Source organism: Haemorhous mexicanus, chromosome 29 (assembly GCF_027477595.1).
Source record: "Haemorhous mexicanus isolate bHaeMex1 chromosome 29, bHaeMex1.pri, whole genome shotgun sequence".
NCBI classification, from domain to species: Eukaryota; Metazoa; Chordata; class Aves; order Passeriformes; family Fringillidae; genus Haemorhous; species Haemorhous mexicanus.
The window spans coordinates 2651566-2665958 of record NC_082369.1 but is presented as its reverse complement, the minus strand read 5'-3'; positions in this window follow the sequence as shown (position 1 = coordinate 2665958).

The following is a 14393-nucleotide window of genomic DNA, read 5'->3' as shown; positions in this document are numbered from 1 at the left end:
ACCCCAGGAGCTCTTTGGTTCAAGATGTCCTCTGACCCTGCCTGCTCAGGGCTTCGTGTGCAGGGCTTTTTTCTTTCTCTCTTCATTCTTTTGTCCTTTCTTTTCTCCTTTTTTTTGGGGTGCTTGTTTTTTTTTTTTTGTTTTGGTTTTTTTTATGGTGAACACATACCCTTTTCTTTTCATTTCTTTTCCTTTTTTTTTTTCCTTCTTTTCAACAAGGTGCCTTCCTGTGACACAACTGATCACTCTCAAAGTAAAGTGAATCGAAGAAACCATAGAACACAGATGGTACTTTTTACCCGCATAAATTCAAGAGAGTCCCCTTTTTTTTTTTTTTTTTTGGTTGATGGTTGGTTTTGGAGGATTTTTTTTTCCCCAACCGGTGGGGGGAAGAAGGGGACCTTGCCTCCCTCTTCATCCCCAAGCCTCTCCCAGCCCTTCCCTGTCCTCAGGGGACCTCCTGCTCCTCCCGAGGACACCCCGGGCTGCAAGGAGCCCTCGGGGGGCTGGGAGAGGGCTGATTGTAAGGGTTTGGCCTCGTGATTGCTTTTTTATATGGCACAAGTCACCATCGAGAGCTCGGAGGAAACGATCCCTTTGAAGCTAAGTACCATTGCTCCAGAAATTCGCGTTTAAGGCAGGTTGTTAATTGGCACAAAAAAAAAAAAATCTGGTGTCTTTTTGGTAAGTTGCCGGTTTTTGTTGAGCTTGTTTGGTTGTGGTTTCTGTTGTTATTCCTTTTTTTTTTTGGGGGGGGGGTTGGTTTTTTTTCCCTTTCAATCTCGCTGGGGAGTTTTCCCCCTTCTCACACCTAGGGCTGGATTTTGCCACCAGATCCCTCGGATTTTTCTTTTCCCACTGTGCACGACATTGGTTCCCAGGAGGGAAATTTTTTTGGTTGTTGTTGTTGCGTTTTTGGTTTTGTAATTTCTTTGGTAACAGAGATGAAGAGGAGGGATGGGAGGGGGCAAGAGTGTGTGTCGAGGGGTGGATGGGGCGAGAGGCAAAGCCAACAAATCTGCTTGGTCTGTGTCCATTCCTCAGCCGAAAAGTGAACCAGAAATCCAGAGGTGAAAGGTGGAGCCAGTCACCAGGAAAGATCAGATCCTTCACTCCGAGTCTCTCCTCCTGTCTCCTTTCCAACAATTGTTATTTTAAATACCCGATTTCTGTAGCTAAAATGTGCTTCTCTGACCTGCTGGGGCGCCAGGCGGCGCGGAGCAGCGGGGGTCCCCTGGGGAGGGGGTGCTCGGGTCCGTGGAGGCAGGAGGGGACTCCTTCACCATGGAGCTTCTCTGGGAGGGATCTGGGACAGGGGTGCTCTCGTGGGTGGGGGGCTGTGGGGGGCCTGGGGTGTGGGTGCTCCTGGGGGTGCCCGGGGAGATCAGAGGAGGGTGCCCATAGAGAGAATAGAGGGTACAGGGATGTCCTCAGCCAGGTTTCCAAAACCCTCAAGGGATGGAAGTGCCACGTGGTGATGACACAGAGGGTCTGGCTGCCTTGGGGAACCCACTGCACCTGAGCAGGGGAAAACCTCCAGCAATCAGAGAGCTGGCAGGAGCCCGGGAGGCCTCCAGGCACTGGGGACACTTTCCCTGCTCAGTCCCCTTTGAACCTGGTGCAGTGGGGCTGTGCCAGAGCCCAGCCTGTGACACCACTTCTTGTGTCACCTCCACCTCTACTCCTCCCCCGTGGGAGCCACAAGGATGGCTGTGATAGAGATCAAGACGGGCCCCTCTCCCCAAAAACCTTCATGGGCTGGGGGAGATGGGGCTCTGTGATCCCCAAGGACCAGGGATGCTTCCTTCCAAACAGAGCACCGCTCCTCCCTCCATCCCACACCACCCTCGGGTTTCCTCTGAGCCCTCCCAGGGATGGAGCTGACCTGGTCACAAACCCTGTCCCTGCTCCACAAGCTGGCAGGAGGTGGCAGCAGGAGGTGGCCCCAGGCCCACGTCCATGGCTGACACCCAGCTGAGGGTTTGGCAGGCTAGCAAACCCACCCCAAAAGCACCCACCCCGCTCAGGCCATGCGTGTGAGTCTGGGGTTGGCTTTGTCATGAGGGGGACACCCAGGAAGGGGCAGGGAGGGCTGGGGGACATCATGCTTTGGAGAAAGTGCTTGTAGACGACGAGGGGACCCCGGGGTTGGCGCCGGGCTCCTCCTGCCAGCGGTTCATGCAGCGCCGGCGGGCGTTCATGAAGAAGTTGCTGACGGTGTTGAGCTCCAGGCCCAGCTGCTGGGAGATGGTCATCTGCATCTCCTTGGACGGGCGCTTGTTCTCCTTGAAGATGGCGATCAGGGTGCGGCGCTGCAGGTCCGTGAAGACCAGGCGCTGCTTCTTGGGCTGCAGGCTCCGGTCCTTCTGCTGCTCCTGCTCCTTGCGTTTGCAGGCTGGACACGTTCAAAAGAGAGAACAGGGCTGTTAAACTGGGCTTCCCCACCCTGGCCCGCCTGCAGGTTGCCCGGCTGCCTCCCAAAATCCAGGCCCTTCCCACTAAGAAATTCGCTGGCTCGTGTCCCACCGCTCCCTCCTCTTCCTCCCTGTGCCTGCTGAGAAGAGACAATGGCCCCTTGTGACAACAGGGTGACAAAAGCCTGGGGGAAGCCCAGGGAAAGTCTCAGCATCTCCAGCTGACTCTGGACTAGAGACTGAGGAGAGCCCTGGACTGCTCTGTTCCCAGAGACTGGCTATTGGGATTCAGCCCTAAATTCTGAGGGTTATCCTTCAGCCTCTCTCAGCATGGCCTCACTCCTCATCACCCCTGTGGATGTCCCTGGAAGACTCAGGGAACCGGTGTCTCCTGGCCACCACATCCAGCTGCCAGCTCGGAAATGCAGGGGACAGGGACTTTATGGAAAGGTCACTCTGCAGCCTTAATCCCACAGCATCAGCTTGGAAGGACTGATCATGGATCCACCTGCTCTGGGAAGGGTTTTCCTGCCTGAGTCACTGGAGGCTCCAGGAAATTCTCTCTCCCCTGTGTGCCTTTGCGACCGGATCCTCTGGCACATTTGTCAGCACTGAATTAAAAGCCTTCCCTACAGGTTTGGCTGGAGGCAAAGGTCAGCACAGAGGGGCTGCCACGTGGGGAAGCCAGGAAAGCCCCCCTGACCCCAGCACGCTGCATGAGGACAGAAGGGGAAGTGAGTAAAATAAGTAAATATATGAATTTTAATTGTGAGGATATCAAGCTCACTGTTGGTGAAAGAGGTGGGACAAGGAGACCTTTGCTATGATATTTTCCTAGAAAACTGTAAAATGGTGGAGGTGGCTGACCCAGTCCCTGCTCAAAGCAGGGCTGACCCTGAAGCTGTTGATCTGGGTGCTCAGGGACTCAACCAGACACAGAACTGCAGGAACATGAGATGGCATGGACAAGGCAGGGCATGGACCTGACCCTACAGGGCTGGGGACAAAGCATTTCCTCCAGGGAAGCTCAGAAAAGAGAGAGCAAACCGTGGGCTGAAGACTTCCCGGAGGCAGTCCCATTTTTGCCTGGGGCAACAGCAGTTTTCAGCCTTTGGGGTTTCTTGGTTCAGATCTTCTGAAGGATTCTGCAGGGTCCCTTGAGGCGTTTGCTGTCTGGGTGGCAGATTTCAACTTGGCACTTGCAGGAGCCTCTTTGGCCTGGAGGGCTCAAAGCAGTTCCAAGCTCCAAGCACAGAGCTCGGAGGCGCCAAGATGCTGCAGGGGCACAGGAAGGTATTTCCCTTGGGCTAAACCCCTCCCTGCTCTCCAAACACACCTCCACAGCCACAGGGGAGGTAATGTGTAGCTCAGGAGTAGTGGGAGGCTGTTTGGAGTAATTTCTTCCTCACTGGAAGATAAGTGATCTCCTCCTCCTGTAGTTCCTCAGCTGCCTCCACTACAAGCCCTCTTCACATCACCTCGAACTGAGAGAGAAGGATGAAATCCACCCCTCCCACCCAGAGCTGGGGGAATCTGGAGCTCACTGAGGGAGACATCTTGTGCAGCAGATTGAGCTCTGTGCCCCAGCTGCTGGGCTCAGTCCTGGCCCTGTCCCCATGCCATGCTGGGAGCCACCAGCTCTGCTCCCACTGAGCAGGGCACGGGAGGCACTGAGCTGGACACCACCAAGCACTCTCAGTCCAAACCAGCCAGCCCTGGTAAAGCCAGTGGAGAACCTCCCCCTGGTAAAGCCAGTGGAGAATCTTCCCCTCCCCTTCCCCCCCTCCCCAGGCAGGTTTGGCTGCACACCACCATCCTTAGGGACAAAGGGACACTCAGAGTGATGCCAGGGGACCCTGTCGCAGGGGTACCTTACTCAAACAGCCAGCAGAGAATGTGGAAACCTACCCTATGACCATCAGATGCTTGCAAAAAGAACAAACAAAAAAAAGCCTTTATAGAAAATTTGACTTTTTTTCCCCCAGAAATGAATTTTAAAAAAGAACCCACCCCAAACATCCCCCCAAGCCAAACAACAAACAGAAACACTCCCCCCACACTTGTGCCCTGAGCCCACCCTCCCCAAGCCCTCCCGGCACCCCTGGCATGCTCAGCTCCTCCTGTGTCCAGGGTGGGCTCCTCACACTCCACCCAAGTCAGGGCTTTTGCCCTGCAGGACGGCCCTTGGAATGTCTCCATGTGGATGGGAGAGGTGACCCAGCTGTCACCCTGGCAATCCAGTCTGTCCCCTTGCTCTCCTTTCTGCTGGCACCCACTCCCATGACCATGCTGGACATCAGCCCAAGGTCCAGCCTCTCAGCTTTCCAACCTCCCGTTCCTTTCTTAGCAGTGACTATACACCCCAGTCTCCCATCAATAACTCTGAGCTCTGAGGCAGACACAAACCATCAGGTAAAACTGGGCTCCTGCAGTGGCAGCAGTGCCATTGTGCAGGCACAGGTGACATGCCGCTCCTCAGCCCGGCTAGTTTGGGTTATTTTTGCTAGTTTGGGTTATTTTTGCTAGTTTGGGTTATTTTTGGCCTGCACTGCTGCATCCCCCATTTCCTGTGCTGCTTTGTTTATTTATTAATTTCCCTTTCTGCTGACACAGCCCCACTCCCTCTCCCCGGGCTCAATCTAATTACAGCTCCACGCAGCAGCGATCGATGGCGGCGCTGCTCAGATCTATTTACGGCAGCCATCAACCCCTCCATGGAGGATCTTTTTCCCATTCCCCATCCCCTGGGTGCTGCTTTCCCAGGCAGCCTGGTGGTGGCTGTCCCCACGTCCCCACAGGCAGCCAGGGATGAGGGGCAGCCAGGTGTGGCATTCACATTCTCTGAAAAAATCCCTTTGCCCGGGATTTTTCTCCTGGGAAGCTGAGAAACCTCAGAGAAAAGGAAAACAATTCTTATCTCATTTGCTTCTCCTGTGTTGTGCTCATGCAGAATGTGTTTGGAGATTGTTTACCCACAGGTGATTGTTTACCCACACTTCTGGTGGGAATTGTTTTGATTCTTTGGCCAATTGGGGCCAAGCTGTGTCAGGACTCTGGAAAGAGTCAGGAGTTTTCATTATTATCTTTTTAGCATTCTGCCTGTATCCTTTCTGTAGTCTTTAGTGTAGTATAGTATTCTTTAATATAATATGGTATTATAAAGTAGCCTTCTGAGAACATGGAGTCAGATGCATCCTTCCTGCCTTCATCAAGGCATTCCCTGTGAGTGCAATAGCCAGGGGCACAGCTCTGCCTCCCACCCATACCAGCCGTGAGTGAGGTATTTTCTCTGTGCTCCAAAATCCCTTTTTTCCCCCAAGTTCTAGGATCCAAACAGCCTAGGCTTGGGTTAATGTTGTTTTTCCACCAAGTCCTTTCCAGCTCTCTGGGCTTGGCTGTGGGCATGGGGACATTTCCACCCCTGCCTCTGCATGTGTCCCCAGAGGACAGGGTTTATTTATTCCTGAGTTTGTCCTGATCCTCCTGGGGCACAGAGGGCCCTGGCAGTACCAGGACCATCCCGGCCCCGAGGCTGCCAGAGCTCCAGGAGCTCTCAGGGCTGCTCAGGGTGGGGATGTTGGGGTGGCTGTGCAGGGACAGGGTTTGGGCTGATGATCACTGTGGGTCTCTTCCAGCTCAGGATATTCCAGTCTCCCATGTCTCTGTTGGCCAGTAGGGCTGGGCTCACACACATGAGGGGGTTTTCTCCTCTGTCAGCCCCTCCCCAGGTCGTTTCACGCCCTCCAAACCCAACCAAGGAGCCCAGAAGTGACAAGGGGGGATGGCAGCTGCAGTGGGACGGGGTTGGTGACGACACAGATCCCTCCACACGCCGGGCACACAATCCAAACAACGCCGTCCCTAAGGCAGCTCTGACCCAGCTGCAGAAAAAACACAGGGAGCAAAGACAAGGAGGAACCTCGGGCAGGGGAAGCAGGAGGAAACAGCTCCAAAAAGCAGAGCCATCCCACCCTCCTCCCCAGAGGCTCTGCCCAGGGTTTCTGCCTCCTGAGAGCCCCATGTCAGAGGCAGCGCGTTTTCCTTGACTTAACCTTGACAGCTTTGAGCAAAACATCTCCCAAATCATTTCAGAGGGGACATAATAGAGACAATCAAATGGCTGCTGCTCAGGAACTGCGATTATGCCTCGCAGCGTGAACCCCGCCAAGCATTTAACTAATACCTGATGGCTTTGCAGGCTTCCGCAGCCTGTCAGACCCTGCTTTCTCTATTATACCAGCAAACCTCTGCTTTTCGGCCCCAGCGTGCTCTTCCCTCTCCATTCACTTGCAATACAACCTGTAATTTTCTGCCCACTTTCCTTAAGTGCTGGTGATTTGTTGAAATCACAAAAGACAGCCAGGGGCTTTCAGAGCCAGCACGCCGGCTGTAAGCAAGGTTGGGGGGGGAAATTCTGCACAAACCCCGCCAGTTTCTCTCTTTTTCTCCTTGTCAAATCATCTCCCAGGGGTGGAAGAGGACTGAGGAGCATTTATGGGCTCAGAGGGAGGCGGAGGAAGGGATGGAGAGGGGGAACCTGGGTGTGGTTGGCCAGGTGGGGACAGGTTTCCCTGGCGCAAAGGTGGGATGGGCTGATGTGGGAAATGGGTTTGTAGAAAATTCTCGAAGCCTGGCAGAAGGCTCACCCAGTGTGCACCTGTGTGCAAACCTTGAGATAAGAGATGCTGGCTTAGAAATGCCATGGAATAGGACAGACATTGCTGAGAGAGAAATGGAACTAGAAAGTTTCAAAGGGTGGCCTTGCAAATAAGACTGGATACTTTGGAGAAGTAGAACTGTGAAAGATGCATTGTAGTGGGACTCACGAGGGGTAATTTTAGATTATTGGCTTTAAGGCATCTACAGCATGGTGTGACTAAAGCTGATAGGCCAGGAAATGTTTATAATAAATTGTAATTAGGAAATAGTTGGCTTCTGATGGTGATGGCATGAATTATAACATCTGTATTGTCTCACTCTTCACATGAGAGTGAAAATGGAATAAAAGTTTTTAAAACCCCTCTCAGTTACCCCATCTCTGGGTCAGAAAAGGGCCTAATCCAACAGGCTGATTCCATGGGTGGGAAATGGCCCTGAGCAAAGCTGACTGCTCTCTGTGCCTTCAAGATGGGCCCAGCCCCTGGACTGCCTCAGTTTCCCCCTCTCCTTGAAGGGGCAGAGGGGTCTGAAAGGAGGTTGGAGCCAGGTGAGGGTCAGTGTCTTCTCCCAAGTAACCAATGACAGAAGGACATGACCTCCAGTTGCACCAGGGGAGGTTTAGATTGGATATTAGGGAAAATTTCTTCATGGGAAAGGTTGCCCAGCCCTGACACAGGGTGCCCAGGGAAATGGTAGAGTCACCATCCCTGGAAGTGTTAAAAAAAAATGTGTGGATGTGGCACGTGGGGACATGGTTTAGCAGGGAACATGGCAGTGGTGCTGGGTTGGTGGTTGTGCTTGATCTAAGAGCTCTTTTCCAGCCTCACCAATTCCATGGCTCTGTGATGTCCCTCCCTTCCCAGAGAGGGGGGCTGGGTGTTACTGCTTCAGCCCCCACCTGCTCTGGGAGGTTTTGGGAGTTTCAGCTCTGAGCAAAGAGGGATGAGCCCAGAATGAATCTCGTGAATGAACCTCGTGGTGTCTGCTCCCCCCGAGCTGGAGCAGAGAGCAGGGAGCTTTATCTCCAAACCAGAAATCCTCTGGTTCACAGTGGGGCTGGCTGGGTGCTGGGGCAACTCTGAGAGCTTGGTTTGATTTCTCTTTGTACTGCAGGAAAAAAGAGATTTGTCACAAATTGTGGTCTCCAGCAGAAATACAGATCTTCTCCAGCTGGGAGAACACAATGCTGACAGTACAGAACAAAGGAAAAGTGCTTAAAAAACAAACCTCAACTTTCTTTTTACCTTTTTTCTTTTCCTGAAACCCTATTTGGTTCCAAACACAGACAAACAGACGGGCACGGGGGATGTGGTGGTGGGATAGGTGAGTAATGCCAGGGTTGGCTCTCACAATTAAAAGGCAAATATCCTGTATACATGTTAAGAGAAGTTTATAGATTTATAGTTGTGTTTTACCCCCCTTGTGCTGATATCAGGGGTGGCCTGGGTTTGGGACATTTGGGAGGGTAGGACTGTTACTATGGCAATAAAAACCTGACCTCCAACCAAGATTCAAGGAAGTGAACTCCACCCCAGGACAGGAAAGAAGGAGCCAAGGGACAGAACTTTGGGAGGGGCTAAAGGGTTAAAAAGCAAAACCTCCATTGTGTGGGTGAGCACGAGGGGGGAAAAAATCCTCTGCCCCAGGTGCTGTAATAGTCTCTCTGTTCAGTCTCCTGTTGTATTTTTGAAAATATTTTAATAAACCTTTTACATCTTTTGGAAGTGGGTATCATTTCTCACAGTGCCAACCATGGAATGACCTGCAGAGCCTGCCCTGCAGTGCCCATTCCTGGGATCCCCAGCCTTCAGCTGCACACGATTAAAAAATCACCTCCGGGCCTCCAAAACTTGTGGGGAATTTTGGGTGCCGCAGTCCTACAGCATCTGAGCCACTTTAGTGATAAAAAACCCATCAGAGGCCACTCAGAGTCTGGGAGATGCGGTCAGGAGCTGCAGAGCATCCCAGAAAATCCTGGGAGGGCTGACAGGGGCCAGCCAGAGCTGCCAGCCCCGCACGTGTCCCAGTGCCACGTGTCCCCTGCTGGGGCCAGGCTTCCCCGCCGGTGTCCCTGGTGTCCCTGGCAGCCTGGGGACGGGGAGAGCCCCTGGGCATTGGTATGCAGCCAGCGCTGCAGGGGGAGCCGCTTCCCCAGCCCAGCAAATTAAATCTTCCTCTGAGCGCTGCCAGTGAGGAGATGAGATGAGATGAGACAAAAACGCTGCTGCCTGCGCTTCCCTTCCCTCCTGCTCTTCTTCCCTTCCCTCCTACACTTCTTCCCTTCCCTCCTGCACTTCCCTGCCCTTCCCTTCCTGTGAAAAATGGGTATTTTATGATTGGCTTTTTGCAAATATTCAAATGAATATTATATGTGTTGTGTTAGAAAGTGATGCTGTATTAATTTTCTTAAGAAGTGTGTTAAATATAGTTCTAGGTTATAACAAAATGTTAAAATAGAAACTATGCTATGTAAGATACTTTTTTAAAGAAAGGACTCACGCTGAGATGGCAGCCACAGGACACCTGAGTCTTTCAGAGAAAGAGAATTTATTGCTCCATTATCTGAAGAAATGAACTTCTTCCTGCCTTGCTCAGTCCTGAAGACACCGTTAGGATTCAGAGGAAGAAGCTGACACTGCCCAGACAGAATGCTGTGTTTGAATGGAATTTATGCATCATGGATGAGGTGTATGAATATGCAACAGGTTCTGGTTTTTAAGGGTTAATCCTCTGTTAACATGGGTCCTTTTTTGTGCTGCCCAGAAGAGGGTACCTGGACATCCATAACTCTTTGTTTCTATTGTTTCATATTGTCCTAATCCAAATTGTCCAAAATTATTATCACTCTAATTATATTGCTATTTTTATAACCATTTTATTACTATTAAACTTTTAAAATTTTAAAAAACAAGTGATTGGCATTTTTCACACTTCCCTTCCCTCTTGCATTTCCCTGCCCTTCCCTTCCCTCCTCACACCAAGGTTTTGGTGCCTCAGCCCAGGGAGCAGCTCTGATCCAGCTGAGCAGGATCCAGCATTTGTTTTGCACTGTATATTTTTCTATATGTACTTTTCTTAGAGGTTAGAAATTTGTTATTGACCCTAGCAGGTGATCTTTAGGTTTTAAAATGGTGATAGGTGGTAAATTCTTGGTTAGAGAGTTTGCAGCTGAAATTTGCCTATGAAGTTAGCAAACTGATGTTCTGTGTGTGTGTTAATGGGCCTAGGATGTTAAGATGATTATATTCTTTGACTCTTCCAGTTCAATCTAGAAAAAATGCAATGGATCTGGCTCTGCCAGCCACCCCCACCGACCAGCCCACACATCCCCCACAGCCCCAGGGGTTGGCATCTGGAGGGAAGGGGCTGGAAAGGGAAGCACGAGCCCTCTGTCCCCTGCTCGGGTGACAAATGTCCTTCCCGAGATGGGGGTCCCGATTTGGGCTCATCAGAGCTGAAGAGCCCCCAGGACAGCTCATTTCCTCTCCTGCACTTCTCAAGCATGGCCTGCTCTTTCCAAGGGTGGCATTTTCAGCTTTCCCAGCACTGGAGCAGAGGAGTTTGTGTGGTTTGAGGGTGGCTGAAGCCATACAAAGGAGCTGTGGCTCCATCCCTGCACATCTGCCCTGCTTTTATCCTTGTCCTCCCCAGGTTAGCTGTTCTGGCCCTGGTGGCAGCCACCAGACCTCCCTCAGGGACACCAAAACAGCTTCACGACTTAAAAAGGCGAGTTTGTTGTTAAAAGCATTTCTGTTCTGTACAGGTTTCATTTCCCACTTGCTTTTCCAGACTCCTTTGTGAAGGCAGACCTGGTGCCCTGCTCTGCTCTCCCCATCACCCAGGCGAATGGGGATCAGCTCTGCTGGGAACATTTCCCCCATTTGTCCTATTTTCTCCCTTTCCAGGCCTTTTTTTGGACCAGGATCAGCTGCTTTTATTGTTCCCGTGGACACGGCGGCCACGGGGAGCTGCTGCCCGGGACTGGAGCGGTGCTGTGGCCAGGCAGGGCTGGGCAGGAGCCCCGGAGCGCTGCTCGGATCTCCTCGCTCCTCTCCCGAGTCAGCAGCACTTAGCGAGACGAGAGCAAATTGGTGCTAATGAAGTGCCGGAGTCAGGCGGCAGCGCCCGGAGGGATGGCAGCGGCGGAGGGGATGAGGCTGGAAAAGCTCCGTCCCCTGGAATGAGTTTTCCTTGGAGCCAGCACGACTCTCTTGTGCTAAGCGTTGGTGCAAAAGCCCCAGCGACAGATTCTGGGGGGAAAAGAGGAGTTTTGGGGTTGATTTGTGCCATGGCTGCAGGGGGAGCTGGTGTTGGGTCAGATATTAGGGCAAGGTTCTTCCCCCCGAGGGTGCTGGGCACTGCCCAGGCTCCCCAGGGAATGGTCCCAAGGCTGCCAGAGCTCCAGGAGCTCTCAGGGCTGCTCAGGGTGGGGATGTTGGGGTGGCTGTGCAGGACTTGGACTGATGATCCCTGAGGGTCCCTTCCAGCTCAGGATTTTCCGTTCTGTGAGAACGAGGTAATGCTGGACAAGGAGCCCGTGATGGGAATCCGGGGTGGCATCCCTGTGACACTGAACTTGTTAGTCCATGGATTTTCATTCAGACTGATTCATGCTGTGCTGCAGGATGAGCTCTGTCAGCTGAAGGATCCACTTCCAAGTTTGCTTCTGAAGGATCACTCCTGCAGCTGGAGTTGTTCCAGAATGTGTAAATAATATTTACTGAATAGGCCAATAAATTGTAAATTAATAAATTAAAGTGTTAATTAAACACAGGGGATTCGCAGATCTGCATGTCAGCATTTGGTCCACACACTCTGAATTTCAGATAAATGCAAACTGTGTGAGAGAGAAAACATTTGTGGCTGGGAGGGCTGTGCATTCCACTCTGCCCTCACTCTTTCACACAGGAGAGGAGCAGCAAGGATCTCCCTTTGGGATTCCCTTTGGGATTCCCAGCAGCCTGTTCCTGCCTCCAGCTGCTCCTGGAAATCTGAGCAGGGACAAAGAGCAAGTTCAGTGGAAATGGTCCTTCATCAGGGTGTGCTGGCCCTGAGCTGCTCTCAGCAGAGCTGGAGCCCAGAGAGGGCCCAGAGCCATTATCAGCCACAAAACGTGGGCTGGAGACAGGGAAACAGCAGTGGAGGGGAAAAACCCCAAGAGTTTCCTGCATGTCCTGATTAAATCTGGTCTGGGGTGTATTTATGGGGTGTGAGATGGGAAGGTCACAGAATCACAGAATTCACAGAATCACAGAATTCCAGAATTCACAGAATTCCAGAATCACTGGGTTGGAAGAGACCTCCAAGCTCATCGAGTCCAGCCCAGCCCCAACACCCCAACTGAACCCTGGCACCCAGTGCCACATCCAGGCTTTGTTAAACACCCCCAGGGATGGGGACTGCACCCCCTCCCCGGGCAGCCATTCCAGAACTTTATCACCCTTTCTGTGAAAAACTTTTTCCTGATATCCAACCTGAATTTCCCTTGTCACACCTCGAGGCTGTGTGCTCTGGTTCTGTCAGTTCCTGGAGAAAGAGCCCAGCCCCAGCTGAGCACAGGCACCTTTCAGGAGCTGCAGAGTGATCAGGGCACCCCTGAGTCTCCTTTCCTCCAGGCTGAGCACCCCCAGCTCCCTTAGTCCCTTGGGGCTTGGCCGAGTCACTTCTCAGTGGGCTGCTGGATTTCTGCCTCTGGTGCAGGGACAGCCAGGGTTTGTGTCCCCAGGACCCTCTGAGGGTGGGCAGGGTGATGTGCACAGGGCCATCAGCTGCTCTGGGCACCCCTGAGCTCCAGCAGGACAGGGCAGGGCAGGGCAGGGCAGGGCAGGGCAGCAGAGAGATCCAGCCTGGAGCCCCTCACGGTGTGAGGCCCCAGTCCAGGGGAGCCCCGGGCATGCACAGCCCTGTCAGCCCACATCACAGCCCAGCTCCAGCCCAAATCCAGCTCCAGTGTGACCCCAAATCCCAGCTGTTCCCACCTGACATGGAGCCATCACGAGGGGCAATCCCAGCCCTGAGCACAGCCAGGCAATGAGCTCAGGGAGAGCAGCCCTGGAGGGAAGGACTCGGGGTGTTGGTGGGTGAGAGGCTCAGCCTGCCCTGGCCATGGGCACTGACCCAGGAACCCCCCCTGTGCTGGGCTGAGCCCCCAGCGTGGGCAGCAGGGGAGGGGGGGATTCTGCCCCTCTGCCCCTGTGCTCAGGTGAGACCCCACCTGCAGAGCTGCCCCAGCCCTGGGCAACAACAGCAGGAGGACGTGGAGCTGCTGGAGCCAGGCCAGAGGAGGCCACGGAGATGCTGCAAGGGCTGGAGCCCCTCTGCTCTGGAGCCAGGCTGGGAGAGCTGGGGGTGCTCCCCTGGACAAGAGAAGGCTCCAGGGAGAGCTCAGAGCCCCTGGCAGGGCCTGAAGGGGCTCCAGGAGAGCTGGAGAGGGACTGGGGACAAGGCCTGGAGGGACAGGACCCAGGGAATGGCTCCCACTGCCAGAGGGCAGGGCTGGATGGGATCTTGGGCAGGAATTGTTCCCTGGCAGGGTGGGCAGGCCCTGGACCAGGGTGCCCAGAGCAGCTGGGGCTGCCCCTGGATCCCTGGCAGTGCCCAAGGCCAGGCTGGACAGGGCTGGGAGCAGCCTGGGACAGTGGGAGGTGTCCCTGCCATGGCAGGGGTGGCACTGGATGGGCTTTAAGGTCCCTTCCCACCCGAACCACTCTGGAATTCTGTGACAGCGGCAAGGGACAAAGCCCCATTCTGACCCTCGGTGTGGCCCCCAGGTGTGGCCCCCTCGCCTCTCTGGCCCAGGGTGACTCCGGCCCCTCCCGGGCTGAGGGTTAGGAGGGTCCCAGCCCGGCTCCCCCCCCCCGCCATTTCGGAGCGCTGGTCCCGCCCGCTCCCCCCGCAGCCGCAATGGTTCGTTCCGCAGCCGCTCTGGGCCGTCCCCGCCGCGCTGGCGCCCCCCTGCGGATGGCCGGGCGCGCTCCCCCTGGGGCGGACCCAGTGGTACAGCCCGGCACACCCCCTCCCCCGCCCGATGGACCGGCCCTTGCTCCCCCCCCTCCCTTAGCTGAATGGGCCAGTCCGGCTGCTCCGCTCGCACGGGATGGAGCGGTCCACCCGCGCCCCGAAGGGGAGGACGGAATGGGCAGCCCTAGAAGCCGCGGGAATGGCACTGCCCGGCCCGGGTGCGGGGCAGGGAAGCTCCGTGTGCCCCATTCCTGCCCATCACTGCTCATCCCTTCCCATCACTTCCCATCACTGCCCATCGCTGCCCCATCGCTGCCCCATCGCTGCCCCATCCCTGCCTCCATCACTGCCCCATCCCTG